This window comes from Ischnura elegans, chromosome 3, assembly GCF_921293095.1.
Source record: "Ischnura elegans chromosome 3, ioIscEleg1.1, whole genome shotgun sequence".
Classification (NCBI taxonomy): Eukaryota; Metazoa; Arthropoda; class Insecta; order Odonata; family Coenagrionidae; genus Ischnura; species Ischnura elegans.
In genome coordinates, this window is record NC_060248.1 from 111,386,074 (window position 1) to 111,401,613 (window position 15,540).

Genomic DNA, 15,540 nt, shown 5'->3' on the forward strand with positions numbered 1-15,540 from the left:
ATCTTAATTTTCAGTGTCAGCAGCACGGCACCCAAGTAGTATCAGGTTTCCGTGCTTTATTCGCTTATCTTGCAGTAAGACTCTCCGAAACTTGCCCTTAATCTTCCCGTAAGACCGTCGTTGCATGAAGTTTAGTATCACGTGTATATTGCGCGAAAGTTGGGTGAAGACAACTGAATTCAAACGTATTTTCCGCTGTCGATTTCTGTCATTGCCCGAGACCACATTGTTCCTATCTCCAGCCAGCCGGTTGACATAGTTACGGGTCCTCACGACCTAACCACGTCTCTTCATGAGCCTACGACCGCACGGAGTGTATCGTGTTTCAAACCGCGTCTTGAGAGCGGGACGAATAGAGCGTTTACGCGCAGCATTCATCTTTTTTCTCTCTGTCTCTCTGTCTCCCCCCCTCTCACTACACCCCCGCTTTTTCCCCTCCATCTTGCCACCCCTTCCCCCCCCCCCCCCCGCCTCACCCGCGAAAGGGAACTCTATTGAAGCACTTTCGCCTTCGGCCGCGGTCGCGACCTCGCGGATTCGCAATCATCTGTTGCGAGAAAATCGTATATTGAAATGGAAATGTTGTATGGAAAACATGACCAAAAGGCAAGGTTCTATCAGCGAGTCTGTAAATATACATTAACATAGTAGGAATATTTCTAGACTCCACGATTCGCTGCTAAAATTTTCTTGTGAAATTTCTTTGAATTCGACGCTAGCGGTGACGGCACTAGCGAATGAACTCTCTTTATATTAACTCTGTGGTGTATTATGCTAATGAACTGTTATTGAGATGGCTGACGACGGTACTTTGCTTTAAGTGGTCGATGAATCTAGGTGCGTTTTTCAACTTATAGGAGATATTCAAAAACATAATGACTGCGAAGAGTATCTTTCTTGCAGTGAATTAACTGAAACAGATGCATGCATAAGTTTTAAATGAATTGTAGTTGGATAAAAATTACCATCTAGTTTATTCTTAATTCCTATTGCATGTTTAATGCGATAGATTGGGGCTAAAAGACTCAAATGGACTTCATGATGAGTAACCAAACGTCGATTAAGAAATTAATTAAAGACTAGGGGAAGGGAAAAATTGAAAATGCTACTTAAATAATTAATATTCTCATTGTCCCATGATTGAATCTGGACAATAGGTCAGCTCTCATACAAGTTTACTTGACTAATAGATTTATATATTCTTCAGCCTACTTTTCATTTTGAATTCATCACTACTTTTTATTCTTTTATTTAGTTACGAAATGTAATTTTTTCAATAGAATAAAATATTTTTTCATTCTGTAGAAAAATCAATAATCTGGAGAAACTTTAGTTGATACAGAGAAGCTATTTCTTCATGACTGATAGGAGAAGCCAGGGGAAATGTTGTGAAAAGTACCTGTTGATAGTTAAAAAAAAAGCTGCATGCCTAAGTTAGAAGTGAGCGATGGCTCAAAAAAATGGAATAAAATTAAAGGGACTCGTTAATAAGCTAGCTACAAGAGAACCATTTGTCCGATTTTCAGTCTCCGAAATATCATGGTAGAATAGCTTAGTTTGGAATCTATTGCACATGGCGAAGCGTGGGTCGATTGATTAAAGCTTATAGTACAGTGCTTAGTGTACACAGTATTTTTATTTTTTTAAATACAGGTCCAGCTAGAAACGCCTGAAAACGTTCATTTAACCGAAAGAATATTTTTTGTACTAATCATTGATATTATCGCATTGTTTTCCCCTAATGAAGATACATTATTGTGCTTATTGCTTAATTATGCGTATGATGAATGCAGAAATCATGAATATTTATGGTTGCATGCCTTGTAATACAATCTTCTTTTGGTAAGCAATTTTCATGACGGGAATTCTTTATCGCTTTAAACCTTGAGTGAATAAGGCCTTGAAAACCAGGGAAAAAGCTGAGCTTGGAGTGCGTGCCTTCTTGGCCACCATCTCTTATCTCCTGTCTCAGGATTAAATCATTGGAAAATTATTTTTTATATATAAGTCAACGTTGCATGGTGGGAAGGGGCTGGCATTTCCTTTTCACTCGACCTTGTGCAAGTGAAAGGTTGCCTGGTCGTTGGAAACCTGAAATGAGAGAATATGTTATCACTATACACTCAGTCATATCTTCCGTGCCTCATGGATCACTCGAAATCTTCCGCTATTCTCTCCTCCCTATTACTTGTCCAATGGGAAATTCTTTGGCTCTAACGTGTGTACGTGGAAACCACGGGAAATGGATGTTTATTCGCCGGCGCGAACCGTGTGCCTCCCGCTGCAAGATTAAACCTTCCTGTCCCTTTCTCCTACATCTACATACTAACCCGCAAGCCGTCTCAATAGGCATGTGGCAGGGGGTGTTAGGACACCATCCGTATGCATATAAAAAAGAAACGCTCCAACGAAATTACGACTTTCATTTGTTAAAATCCTTTTATGATTCGTGGGAAAAACGAATACCCATACCAATCCATTCAGCAAAATATCTCTCTTAATTCATCGCTTCTTTCGGAACTGGAAAAATAGTGGGTTTCTAATTTGATGTTCTCCGTGTCGCTCTTAAAGATCTATTTCCAATTGCTCAAGCAATCTAAGCCTTGCTCGCAACCTCGGCGTCTGTAGCGTCTCCCAGACTAATTAGTTTAACATACCGACCTTTTGTATGCATTGTGTATGTTGAAAATGGTTGTTATTTATGAGATTATTTTTATACGTGTTTATTTATTATATTTACATAATTTATTTTGTTTGTAAACCCAATGTAAAGGCCTTAGTGCTGTTTTTGGTGTGATATAAATAAATAAATAAATACGTGAAACGTTTTCTGTACGTCCGTAGAATTTAGTGACGTACAGCGTAGCTTTCCTTTGTATTTCATTAAGTTCTTGGATTAAGTCCTTCTGCGTTTGATCCCATATGTTCGCTGCATATTCAAGTTGTGCCCGGACGAGTGCGAAATAGCACCTCTCTTTCGTATTCTTCCCATTCCCCTTAAGCTTCCCTCGACATGCGTCATTCCATCCATCTCTATCGCCCGAGAGGTTGATCGCCAGCGGGCAAAGCAAAATCAATCGAGGTGACGAAACTGTATTCCTCATCCTGGCTTTATCCGATCGCCTCCCAGGTTGTCGCTCTTGAAGTAAAGAACGTAATGAGGGTTAAGAGGTCATTCACGTCCTCACGTAATCGAGTGCTTGTATATGTATGGAAAAGCACCGAACCATTTTGTAGCAGTGGTGTTTCTTGACTTCGCGTATTTTTCACTTATGACGCAGGCGTTGTATCGGCTACCTACGGACCGGGTGACGAATACTTGTAATTTTTTTAAATCATTTAAATCGTGAGAGTTGCTTATGAAAGTGAAACGGGTAAATTTATGATACACATCGTTAATTTTTGTGTAAATATATCTCTTAAAAATTTATTTATTCTGAATGGAACGTCTAATACAAATGGCCTCAAGCGGAGTCCGAATATCCTCTGCTACAGGTTTGCATGGCCGTAGCATAGAAGTCATAATTAAAAGAATTCGATGCGGTTTAAAAAAATAATAATTTTTTCTCTTTCCGAAATAATTGCTTATTACGATGATGAAATCCAGAGAATACCGGCTCATTGGAACTAAATGAGTAATTCCACGCTACGTGCCCCGGAAAGAAAAGATTTTTCTTTGCGCTACACTTCTCTTCTCTTTCATCTACAAGCCAGTGTATAGCGTGAGCGAGGGAGCGTGAAATTGGACGCATCATTTCCTGGTTCTTCTTTGGATTTCTCGCCAATAGTTAATACAAGGGGTTTATAAATTAGTGCGTATCCTTTGCCGCTAGATTTTGTTCATGTCTCTTTAATGAGATTAACCTCAAAACTTGTAGAAAGTTTCTGCTGATTAAGGAAAGCGTCGAAACTGAATCCATTTTCGGTTTTTTGAGACTGTCGTGGTGGATTTGATTAATCCTCGTTTCCGTCTTCAAATCTATAGGATCTCCATGCATTAAAATTTTTATTTCAACACTCGTAATTACTATTTTTAGCTATATAACATCAGTGCTTATTGGATTGACTTTTTTTGGAATCCAGGTATATTTGCACAACCAATTCTGGGCTATTGCTGTAGTACTTTGGTTTTAGATGACACCGCGTCTAAGACTTATTTGCTCTTGTTTGTCACCTCTCGCCGATGGCGGTCAAAAAACTCGAATAGTTTTGTACACATGCTCTAACGACCTTATATAGATTCTTACATTATGGCGTTAATATTCTCCAATAGACCTTATTCCTCATTTATTGCCATGTTTATTTGTCGCCATGTAACCAAATTCTCTCTTCAAGAGCGTGATTCTTGAAACTATTATATTTTTTATACTCGAGTCTTTGCTGAATATACATGGAATTATGGTGTATTATTCGCGGTGGATAGTGACCTAGTGAGTATAGCGTAAGTTCACCATTCGAATTGTCCTACCGTCAAATACCTTAGAAGCATTTTTGCACCGCTCAATGAAACTTCGAACGGCGCGAGGTGAACTAGGGAAAGGGAATAGAAATAGAAAAGTTGAACTTATGAAATTAATAGCTGTGACTCAAGTCCAGGGTAGCTCTATCCTTCCCTAGTCTAATCCACTCCTGGCTCTAGAATTGAGTGTTTTAGATAACATTCATCATTCGTGTGAAATACCTTTTCTGTAGTCAATATATCATAACAATGGTTGTAATTGATCATCCACATTCAGGCGTTCACGAGCGCTTTATCGGCAACCAGTGTTAAGGTCGAGCGCACAGTGCATATTAATTATTGGCAGGCATGTGTTTTTTTCTATTTTATTTTTTCTGGAATGCAGCGTTTCGCTTTTCCTGAACCATTCCCAATGGAAGGGGAAATTCGCGTGCCTGCATTAGGACCTAGAAAGCTGGGCAGGAGCGCGGACTGGTAAATGTCATCTCTGGTATAGGTCGATTCCTATTCTGGGTGGTGGTCTCCTTAGATGAGGAGACGTCCCTGGAAGAAATGCGGCGAGGCATTTGCGACTGCGTTTTCTCCCGTCTCCGCATGCGTGAAAGCGATCACGTGGGCGGGTCAGTTTCACCCCCGTTCCTCCTCGTCTCTGAAAAGGGCCCGCTGTCCTCCGGTCACCTGTTTGCACTGCTAACCCAACAACCCCTCGTCTGCTCCCATGAGTTTAACGAACTCTTCGATGCCCACATGCGAACGCGCTAGTTCACCGCCCCGAGAAAAGAGCGAATGAATTTTTATGGACTAAAATAAAAATTGCTCCAGACAGTGTGGTTGACTTACAATATGTGGTCACCGGGTTAACTTTGTGTACACTTATTAGGCATCGTTCACAGCAACGCAACTATTGAGTTGAAAACTTAAAAAGAGCGTCTACTGTTTCACAACTTCTTAAACTCGACTTGTAGTGGTCATTAGAAGAGAAAGGCGCAAATATCTCTTAAAAGCAGCCAATAACAAGGAGGTTAGCAACGATTTTCTTCAGTCATGTGAACCATATTGTTCACCTCTCTATATCTAACTCTCGAACGCCTCGAGTCTTTCCGCGACTTCTTCGCCCACTTCTTCAGAACATAAATCACTACACTCCAGCTCAGACCCTTCACTAGCATTTTCTTATTAACCTTGCCTAAGGATCCCTTCATTAGCTCATCCCTAATATAAAATTCCTCCTTTGCTGGCGTAATTCTCCTCCTAATATCCTTTCTTCTATGTCCGTCGTTTTCTTACGTGCTTCAGGGTTCTTGCGTGCTTCCCTCATAGTTGCTCCTCCTACTCCAATCAATGCCAACCCACTTTCCCTATCACATTAATTTCCATCCTTTAACGGAACACGGTATTCATTGTAGTTTGTGCTAAATAATCACATATCCTTTGATCGTCATGGATCCAATACTCCCAGGAGGATACTATTTGGGGTCAAGCTGTTTCTTGAAACTTAAAATCTTTCTAAGCCGGTCAATTCATTTTTATAAACAAATAGAAATATGAAAATGGAAAGCATCGTCTCATCCCGAAAATCCAATCGTATTCACTCGTTGAGTTAAACCGATGGTTGGTTAGGATAGGATAGGATTGCCGTATTTTAAGCCTCAGGAATGTGACCCCACGCATTTACGGAGTAGAAGGTCAATTTCTTTCTGGGTGCCTCCTCGCACATAGCAGATTTTTGTTTAGGGAGTCTGAGGCTTCACCCGGGATAAGGATCAATTCGATCAGTGAACCAACAGCCTCTTGAGTCTCAAAAATTCAAAAAGACACTTATAAGAGAGGACAAATCCCTTTTCTTTGGGTAGCTAGTTACTCAAAAATTTTAAAATTAAAATTTTTTAAATCATATATAATTGCTTTTATATATTTTTAAATCCATTTAGCCCTTGAAACTGGCTTTGATTGAATATTTTCTCTCATCGCCATGTCGATTTCTGCTTTCTCTTGGTGAACTGTTGTGAGAATCGGAACGCACTCTTCCTGATTTTTGAGTTTGTCCTTTCCCAGGTGGAAAGGCCAAAATTGAATTTTTTCATGCGCGCTCGTACCGGTTTTCGATAGTATCAAGAAACTCAGCCAATTACGGACGGCGCTGCGAGTCGAATGCTGAGCCAGTCTCTGTCGATACTGGGAATGTTTTTCCATTTAGAGTCGGGGTAAATGCGACTTGGGACCCCTCTCGATGGATCCTTTCCCGCGAAGGTGGAGTAATTAAAATATTCAAGAAAAATAAGGAGGTAGCTTCCCGATTCACGGTATTGCCTATTTGACATACTTGGTGATTATAACTTTGAAACGCCGTAAACTCGCAAAGATAGTGGTTTCAGGCGTGACGTGTTCACCAATTCAGAGAATCAACCCGAAGGTTGGTCGGAATTAGTGACGGTAGAGCTCGCCTCGGAATTATCCACAGGCGAATGAAATATATATATATACAGGGGTCTGTTCATTTTCAAAGGCTACTACGCTCTGCGAAGATTTATGTTTTAGGGGCACCTGAAGGCTTCACCCCGGGTTATGAACCCGAGACCATTCGCGCAGTGGCCTAATACTCTATCCACTGGACCATCACGTGGGCTGATATGTTGGAATATCATAATATAAGTAATTTGGCCACTATCTACGGGATCATCGCCTGATTTTAACGTAGGACATAGAAATGTGGTTCACAAATGGCTATTATGTGTGCAAAATATTGATAATTGTGGAAAACTTTGTTTACCCATGTAGATTATAATTCATACGAAGTACGTCAGTAAATCGCGAATGGTTTTATCGTCTCGTGAAGAGAACGTCTTTATTTTAAATACGTAATTTTTTCTAGCAAACCTCTGTCCCTAAGTCGCATGGGATCGAATAGAATTTCCGCGGCATTTTTTTGCTGTTGTTGAATATGGAATTAGTATTTGTTTTGAAATGCGCAGTCGCAAACCTGCTTCTTATAAAATAGTATTAGGGGATGGTAATTTTCCCTCACATCACAGTCCGGATCCATTCAATCGAATACACAGACCCGCTTACCCTAGTGTGGTTGGTATACAATCATCTTCCTTCTACGCCTTCTACGTCCTACCGTCTGATATTATGAAGGCATCTCTACTCCCACGATGCCCTCTTCCACCTCGTACGACAGAAAGGACGTACTCTGCGCTGTGAGCTCGCCCCCCCCCCCCCCACAAACATGTCCTCTTCTTTACGTCTCGGGAGTTTTGTGAACTCTCTTCTCTCAGGCGAGGCGGAAAGAAGCGGGTCCGAGATGAATTCCAACAATGGGAAGGGGGAAACTTTTCTGTGAGCGCTGAAAAAGGATATGGGATGGCGGGCAGCACGATATCTTGCTATGAATAAAAATCTCATCACAAACGTCTTTGTGCTTCTGGCTGTGCTTCTGGGTGTCACGCCTCCCTCCCTTCCTCCTCATCCTTTGTCTCCTTTGTTGTTTACCTGGTGGGGCTGGCGACAGCCGAGGTCGCTTGTGCGTTTATAGACTGGCCAGTAAAGTGGGTTGGTAAAATGTGCCATCATCGATGAAATGGATGATGCGTATGGGGAACTTTAAATTTCTCTCAGTGCTTGCATTTATGGAGGAGTTCTCCCTTCTATACGGCTGCGAAAATTTCGCTAGAAACAAAACCATCCGTAGAAAACTGGAATTTTTTCAAAATAAATCGCTTCGTCTTCTCCTGAATATTTCTAAATTTACTAACATGAATGACGTTCGCTGTGCTTTGCGTATTCCACCTATCAATGATTTTATAAATTATTTGGTAAAAAATTTTAAATCCAGGCTCGGGGAAACTAATAATACATTGCTTACAGACATCTGGAACTACGATCCAAACGTTCCCACCACATACATACTGCCTTTGCAAATTACTCTCCTATGAGTCTATCCTATGTCTCTCTTTCTTCTAGATTTAATGTATTGGTTATTATTCAAATAAACTTGTGTCAAATGATATGTTACTGGACTGCAAACAAAAAGAAAATATAAAAAAATAGAAAAACAAAACAAAGTCCAAAAAAAGAAAAAAAAAGAAAAAATAAAATAAAATAATAATTATTATTATCAATAAATGTGCTCTTTATCTATGTAAAAAAATCTTTTATTTTTAATTAATCCAACTGTTTAGTATGTAAGCTTCTGTTAACGCAAACACTCACGAACTCAAACAACACAAACAAATGCGCAAAAAATCATTCTATTGTAATCTGGCTGGTTGTGGTGAACATGGTTTACCGGTACGGCTGTGAACGCTGCCTAGCGGCGCGCAAGATAATGATTGTCCAAGTAAAAATATTCAACCTGATAAAAATCACACTGCTGACAGAGGAAGCTGTTAGCCAGGTAAACATGATATTCAGGGTTCCCATTTAACCGTGAAAAAGCCGTGACTATCGTCGTAAAACCTTAAAAATCTCTCAAAATTGATTGAATGAACTACGATATACAAATCAAAAGAAGAATCGATGTGTCGATCATATTTAAAGGTCAGTCAAGCGCAGACACTGTCCACACATTTATCTTATACACGTATATTCGAAGCGCAATTATTATTGCTCCGTGTACCGTGACGACACATTACCTTAAGACTACCAAAGCCGGAAGACTGGTAACCAAAGTGTTCATTAAATCTGGCGAAAAATCAGACACTTCTTAACTTCCCTCTCTCACTCTGGTCCCTCCATTTTCCCACTCTAAACCTTTAGCCGGGGCTGTATTTGGATAATATTTCGTCTCGGAAGATAAATAACTGATATCAACATTCGATTTTTTTAATATTTTGAGTTCAGTGATGCGTGCTTAAATAGAGTCGATCCCCACTCTACGGTGGTTTCTACTTACGATGGATTCTCCATACGATCTGAGCTAATTTTGGACGTGCTCTTGAAATTTTCATATTCAACTGATTTTATTTCCTGCCGCAGATTGTGTTATCAATTATGTTATTATACGCCATATTTGCGTGGGGAATATTGTTTAACTTTGCAAATTTTACATGCGCTGGTGCTCTTCTGGAGTGATTCCTCGTCCGGAAATAATGCCGATTCAACATGAAATTCGATTCAGGATCCTTCTGAACGGTCGAACATTGTTAAGCGAGGTTCTACTGTATATTCGTCACACCCTTTTCTCGACACCGGGAATCAGGCGATTAAATCAAGATGTACGAGGCACTTTGGCTGGTGAGACATTCTTGTTGCTGGTAAACAGCTTACGATCGAATGAGGGGATCAGAAGCCAAGACGTACAAGTGATTTCTTTTTCTAAGCAGTGATAGATGTAGAAATTAGGTCTAGAAAATAAATGATATCAACAAGATGTTTAGTAGTGCATTTGATTTTCCACTCGATGGCAGTTCAGAACAGAGACCTACTCCTATCTCTTAGCCACCAAGTTTTTTTATCTACCAATTTCTGTGTCTATCTCTGTTTATTAATCACAAAAAGACCAAGGTAACGCGGTTTTGTGAAGCATCGCGAGCTATGAATGGGAGACTCAAAGTAAAAGTTGGTGGGGAAAGACTTGAGCAGGTAGGAAATTTAAACTATTCGGGCAGCACATTAGAGGAAAACGGATGCAACACTAAAGACATCAGGAAGGGAATTACGTAAGCATAGGAAGCTTTGATGAACAGGAAAGATCTCATGAGAGGATCGTTATGCAAGATTATAAATGAATGAATGAATGAATTTATTACTCCAAACTTGAATGTACACTTTTTTTCACATCACACAATTAATGGAGCTTTAGGTAGCTTCAATGGTTAAAATAAAAAAACCAGCATGGAAGCTACCATCTTAAAAATTAAATTCAAGGCAGGCCAGAAAACAAAAAGAAAGTATATATAATTTTTTGAAACATCATTATGAAACATATATGTGACAATAACTTACAATAAACAAGAACAAAGTATAATATGTGGGCAGAACAAAATAAATTTCTTTTTCCTCCTTTCACAAAAAATAATATAAAATAATATGTATATTATTCACAAACACATCAAAAAAGAACATTTATATTATCATGGGATAACAAGCAATCTTTGGCCTTTTTTACAAAATTTATTTATACTCTTTAACTCTTTGATCAAACAAGGTAATTTATTAAAAATCTTCGGCCGCAAATAAAGAAATGATCTTTTAAATAAAGAAAGATTAGGCTTAGGAACTAGAAAATTAACATTCCTACGTAAGTTATAACCATGCTCGGTTCCAGAAATTGCTGGAAAACTACCACTTCGCAAAAAAAATAACTTGAAGTTTTATAAACAAACAAGTACCTTAATGGCAATAACTTAAGACTAACTAATAGGAGGTAAGAAGTTTCAAAATGATTTTTATTCGCAATTATTCTAATTAACTTTTTTTGAAGTACCACTGCAGTGTTCAATGTCGTTTTGTGGGCCCCACCCCAACATATCAAACCGTAACTTAACTTAGTGCCAACCAAAGCGTTGTACAATATTACTTGAAAATAGTAAGGACACTTATGTCGAATAAAATAAAGCTTCGATACATAATATCGTAAGACTCTTACTAAATCATTTATATGGTGATACCATTTCAAGTATTTATCAAATGTTACTCCTAAATATTATATGCTGCTTACCTGCTCAATTATTAGACAACTACAGTTCTGCTTTAGGCAGTCTACATTATGGTAATATAATTTAAGATTGATTGCATAGCCGTTGCTAGGATCAAAAAACATAAATTTTTTTTTTTCACTCTGTTCAAGCCCATTATAATCAAACCATTTACGTATGAAGTACGAGTCATTTTAAACGTCATTTGCAATGCTTATTTGGTAGTAACCACTGTAACTCAAGGCGACATCATCAGCAAAAGCTGTCAAAAGACCATTAAATTTAAAATTACACAAATCATTTATATACATTAGGAATAATATTGGTCCTAGTACAGAACCCTGAGGCACACCAGTGTCCACTATTTTAAATTCACTATACTTTAGTCCCACTCTAACACACTGAGTACGTTCAGACAAATAGGATTTAAACCAATTTGATGTTTTACCACGGATACCAGCACCATGAATTTTTTGTAATAAAATGCCATGGTCCAGCTTATCAAAGGCTTTCTTTATATCAATAAATAATCCTCCAGTGCGTCTATTTGCATATATTTCGTTATATATATTAGTCATAAATTTTGTCAAGGCATCTTCAGTTCCCATATTGCGTCTAAACCCGTACTGATTAATACTGAAATAGTTGCCCGAATTAAGAAAGGTAGCAGCTGCTGTAATAAAAGACAAGTGAAGAGTCTGGTCTGGAGTGTCGCGCTTTACGGTGCGGAAACGTGGACACTTTTGAAGGAGGACGAGAGAAGACTTTCGAGGTGTGGGTGTGGAGACGAATGGAGAAGGTGAAGTAGATGGAAAGGTAGACGAACTAGGAAGTGCTGGTGGGTGAGGAGAGGCAGCTTCTAGAGGAGATACGGAGGAGACAGAAGTTACTTATGGATGGAGCGAGTACTTAGCGGGAAGGGCACGTTGAAAATAGGGTGGGACGGTAGAATGTTGGGTAAACGAAGGAGAGGTAGGAAAAGAGCAGTATTTTTAGATAGAATAAGAGGGAGTAGGCCTTATTTTTAATTGAAGAGTGAGAACTTTGCAGCTTATAAAATTGGATTTTGTATTATGGTTCTATTATCTATTGAGTGTATTTGTTCCTTGAAAATGACCTTAATTTAATAAACCTCAAAAATAACCTTTTCGAATAACTATTTCAAAAAGCGAAAGTAAAGTTGCAAAATATTACAGCACATTTTGGGGCCAGATATAGACTTTAGGTTGTTATCAATTAACTATATCTATTTAATTTTTGCATGGCATATAGATAGAATCGGAAGTCCATGAGGGTAGGGTAGACTGCCGGAATGCTTCGTGAAGCTCCATGCAAACCTACCTTAATCAAAGAAAGATCTGAAGTTTTCCCGGCGCATGCTGATGTTGAAGTAGTTTCGGGTTTCCCACCGGGTGAGGTTATCCATCAGCCCTGATGACGATTGACGACACGGCCATCGAAACTTCGGTAGAGATGGATAACCTCACCCGGTGGGAAACCCGAAACAACTTCAACTACCTTAATCAGTAGAATACTTTAATAATAATAATCTCTCTTCAGGAAAAAAGTCCCTTGTACCCCTAGGCTACTCAGCCCCTCAATTATGATGTGCCAGTGCTGTAGCCACTTCGCCGGCATCTGTCCTTCCCGCATCCCTTCTCCCCCATCATCTTTCTTCCCTGCCCGCTCCGCTCCTTTGGGCTTGTCGACTGCGTCGTCTCATTTTCGTGGGAAAGTGATCGTCGGCGGCGCACGCTGAATCTGCCCACCCTCCCTCGCCTTCTCCCGGCCGACTCCGATGGCTGCATACGGCATAGGTGCGCCGCTTACTCGTGATCTCGCGTCTATGAATAGTTTATTTCCCACCCATTTGCGGTTTCCAGTCCCCCTCTTGAGGTTCACGGGAGATGAGCAGGGGCCTCGTGGATCCCTCATCAGATGGCATTCCTACTCGCGTTCGAAGGCTAATTGAAGTGTTGCGACACCTCTGAATACGCACCGCTGCCCGAGTGTCCTCAGTTGCCTAGTGAATATGAGCTCCTTAGTTACCATGGCAGGTGAAAGGGAAATTGAATCACCAATGCCATACCAATGCACAATATTTGAAAAGAACTTGTTGTTATTCATGGTTTCCAATGTCACAGCTTTTTGAGTACATATTTTTGCAAAATCTTCTGTTTTAAGAGTTACTTACTTGTTAGTGGTGATTTTAGCTTAATTTTAAGCCGTAATTTTTACAGTAGTCGAAATGCAATGCTCCGCGTGGAAGGGCTTGCCCTTCTTAGGGATGAATTTCGTAATAATTGTTAATTTTGTAATATCTTATTACTGTATGTTAAACTTCGGATTTAAATATATATTTATAGATGAATGCATGATTTATTGATGCTCTGGTAAACCCATTCGTGTAAAAAAAAACTCATTAAATTTTAATATTCTGCTCAAAAATACAATAATTATGAAATAAGAGTTAGTAAAGAATACAAGGCGTTTGCGCACTGGTAGGAAAATTGCAGGTTGTTTGAAGTACCTATATAAAAATAATTATTTTCACGGAAGCAAGAAACGTAGTGGCCTAACAAAGTGAATTCCTCTCAACGTTATCATGTGAAAATTCTTGCAGAGTGCGTATGAATACGCATTACATCTGGATAATCGCAGGGAAAGTATTTAAGAAATCTTTGTAGCAAAAAACATATAATTAATTGTAATGGAGTGAGTTTTCTTAATAATAGAAAAAATAATTTTGCAATTAATCTCTGTGCATACTGATGAGAGTATGACTAGAAAAAAGCTATGTATTATACAGATATCAATTAAAATGAATTCGGTTGATTCTTCCTTCGTTTATTGTGCCATTAATGGCTTAAAACGGCTTATGCTTGTTTCCCACAAGTATTCTCCTTTATTTACCGGCGACCCATGTTGTTTGTAAAATTAGGAACGGGTTCAATAATCAGGTTAACGTAATAGTGAAACTCGAACCAACAGTATTTATGCACGCTTCGCTCACTAACGCTCGCTGGTAATCGAGGTATTTGGCGGGGAATGAGGGACTCATTGGGAATGCTAATGGCAAAGAACTGCCCCGTAGCCACTTCATTTGTACAAATTTTTTGTGTGTGAAATATTCGATTACTTGGATTCTTTTAGCATACCAAATTCAAATTTTTTTTTTTTGAACTTTCACAACCAATTAGCTCTATTTAACTAAGAAAAAAACGCGGATTATTGACATATTAGCCTGCTTTGATTTATATTATCTCAGATTTTTTGGGTCTTTTTTTTAACTTCCTTAGCATTCATATTTGTAGAATTTAATGCTATATTTCACCCGCTGGGTATCATAGCGTGTATTGGTGCTTTTGCTGTAGGTGGACGTAGATATTTCAAACAGCCTTTCATTTAAATTCTATGTATTTTTTTTAAATATTCAAATAATCTCAACTTTTTGCACTTATTTATTTGTAGCGATATTTTGTGGTAACGATGCTTTCCAAATTAATATTTTACTCTCTTTACACCAACCATGCAGCCATCATCATTCCCCACATTACCTCCTTAAGTTTTATCCCCTCACCCTCTTTATATACGTACTATTTCTACCTCCTGAGGTTAGTAGCCGCTCTTTGAGCTGGGAATGAGGATGCTGGGAATGCTCCTCAAGTGATTTCTTTAGCAAATGAAAAATATTAATTAAAGTATAATAATTAATAAGATAAATCTGGTAGGTAAATGCTCAACAACCTCAATAATATAGAGAGAAAATTTCTATCTTAAGAACTTTTCAAACCCGAGAAAAAAATGTTCCCGCCCGGGTTCGAACCGGGGACCTTCCGCGTGTAAAGCGGATGTGATAACCACTACACCACGGGAACGATGAGGGGAAGGCGCATAATTTCTCAAAGGAGTTCTTAAGTCCCAAAATCATACCTGTTTGCCATCCGTTATCATTGGGTAGCCTTGAAAGCAGCCTTGGGGAGTAGGTAGACGAAGGCTCCAAAGAATGGCCAACGATAGTGTTTATTGCATCGCATGAGGCTTAGTACTGTGAACTATACCTCGTTGTCGGTATCTTATTGTTAGTTTTGCATTTCTCTTGCATATTTTCTGACTTTGTATCTACGTTATTGTTTGCATGGCATATCTTGTGTTGACACTATAGTTTAGGATTTATCTTCAACCCAATAATAATAACGTAGTCTTTTCTGATCTTCCGTCAAAATATATGGTCAATTAAATATACAAGCTCTGACCTTTATTGCTGAAGCCGAAACTTCGGCATCCCTGAGGCATTCACTCCGCTATTGCTACCCGTGAAGACTTCCTCGATAATGCGTGTGCATCATTATTTTATCCTTACTTCTTTTTGTATGCTGTCTTAACACACCAGTGCTTTTGGTACATGTATTCATCATGAACCCTTTGTCAATTTAAACACCA

General features: G+C 39.0%; 1 protein-coding gene and 1 non-coding gene across 4 annotated transcripts in view; one reads left to right on the top strand and one right to left on the bottom strand.

Annotated features, from left to right (window-relative positions):
- The window catches only part of LOC124156362 (rhotekin-like), a 585,015-nt gene that overhangs the window by 91,925 nt on the left and 477,550 nt on the right, over positions 1–15,540 (top strand). The gene's annotated exons all lie outside the window — the stretch shown is intronic.
- Trnav-uac lies at positions 14,903–14,975 on the bottom strand. The gene has a single exon. It is a non-coding gene; the product is annotated as a tRNA-Val (tRNA).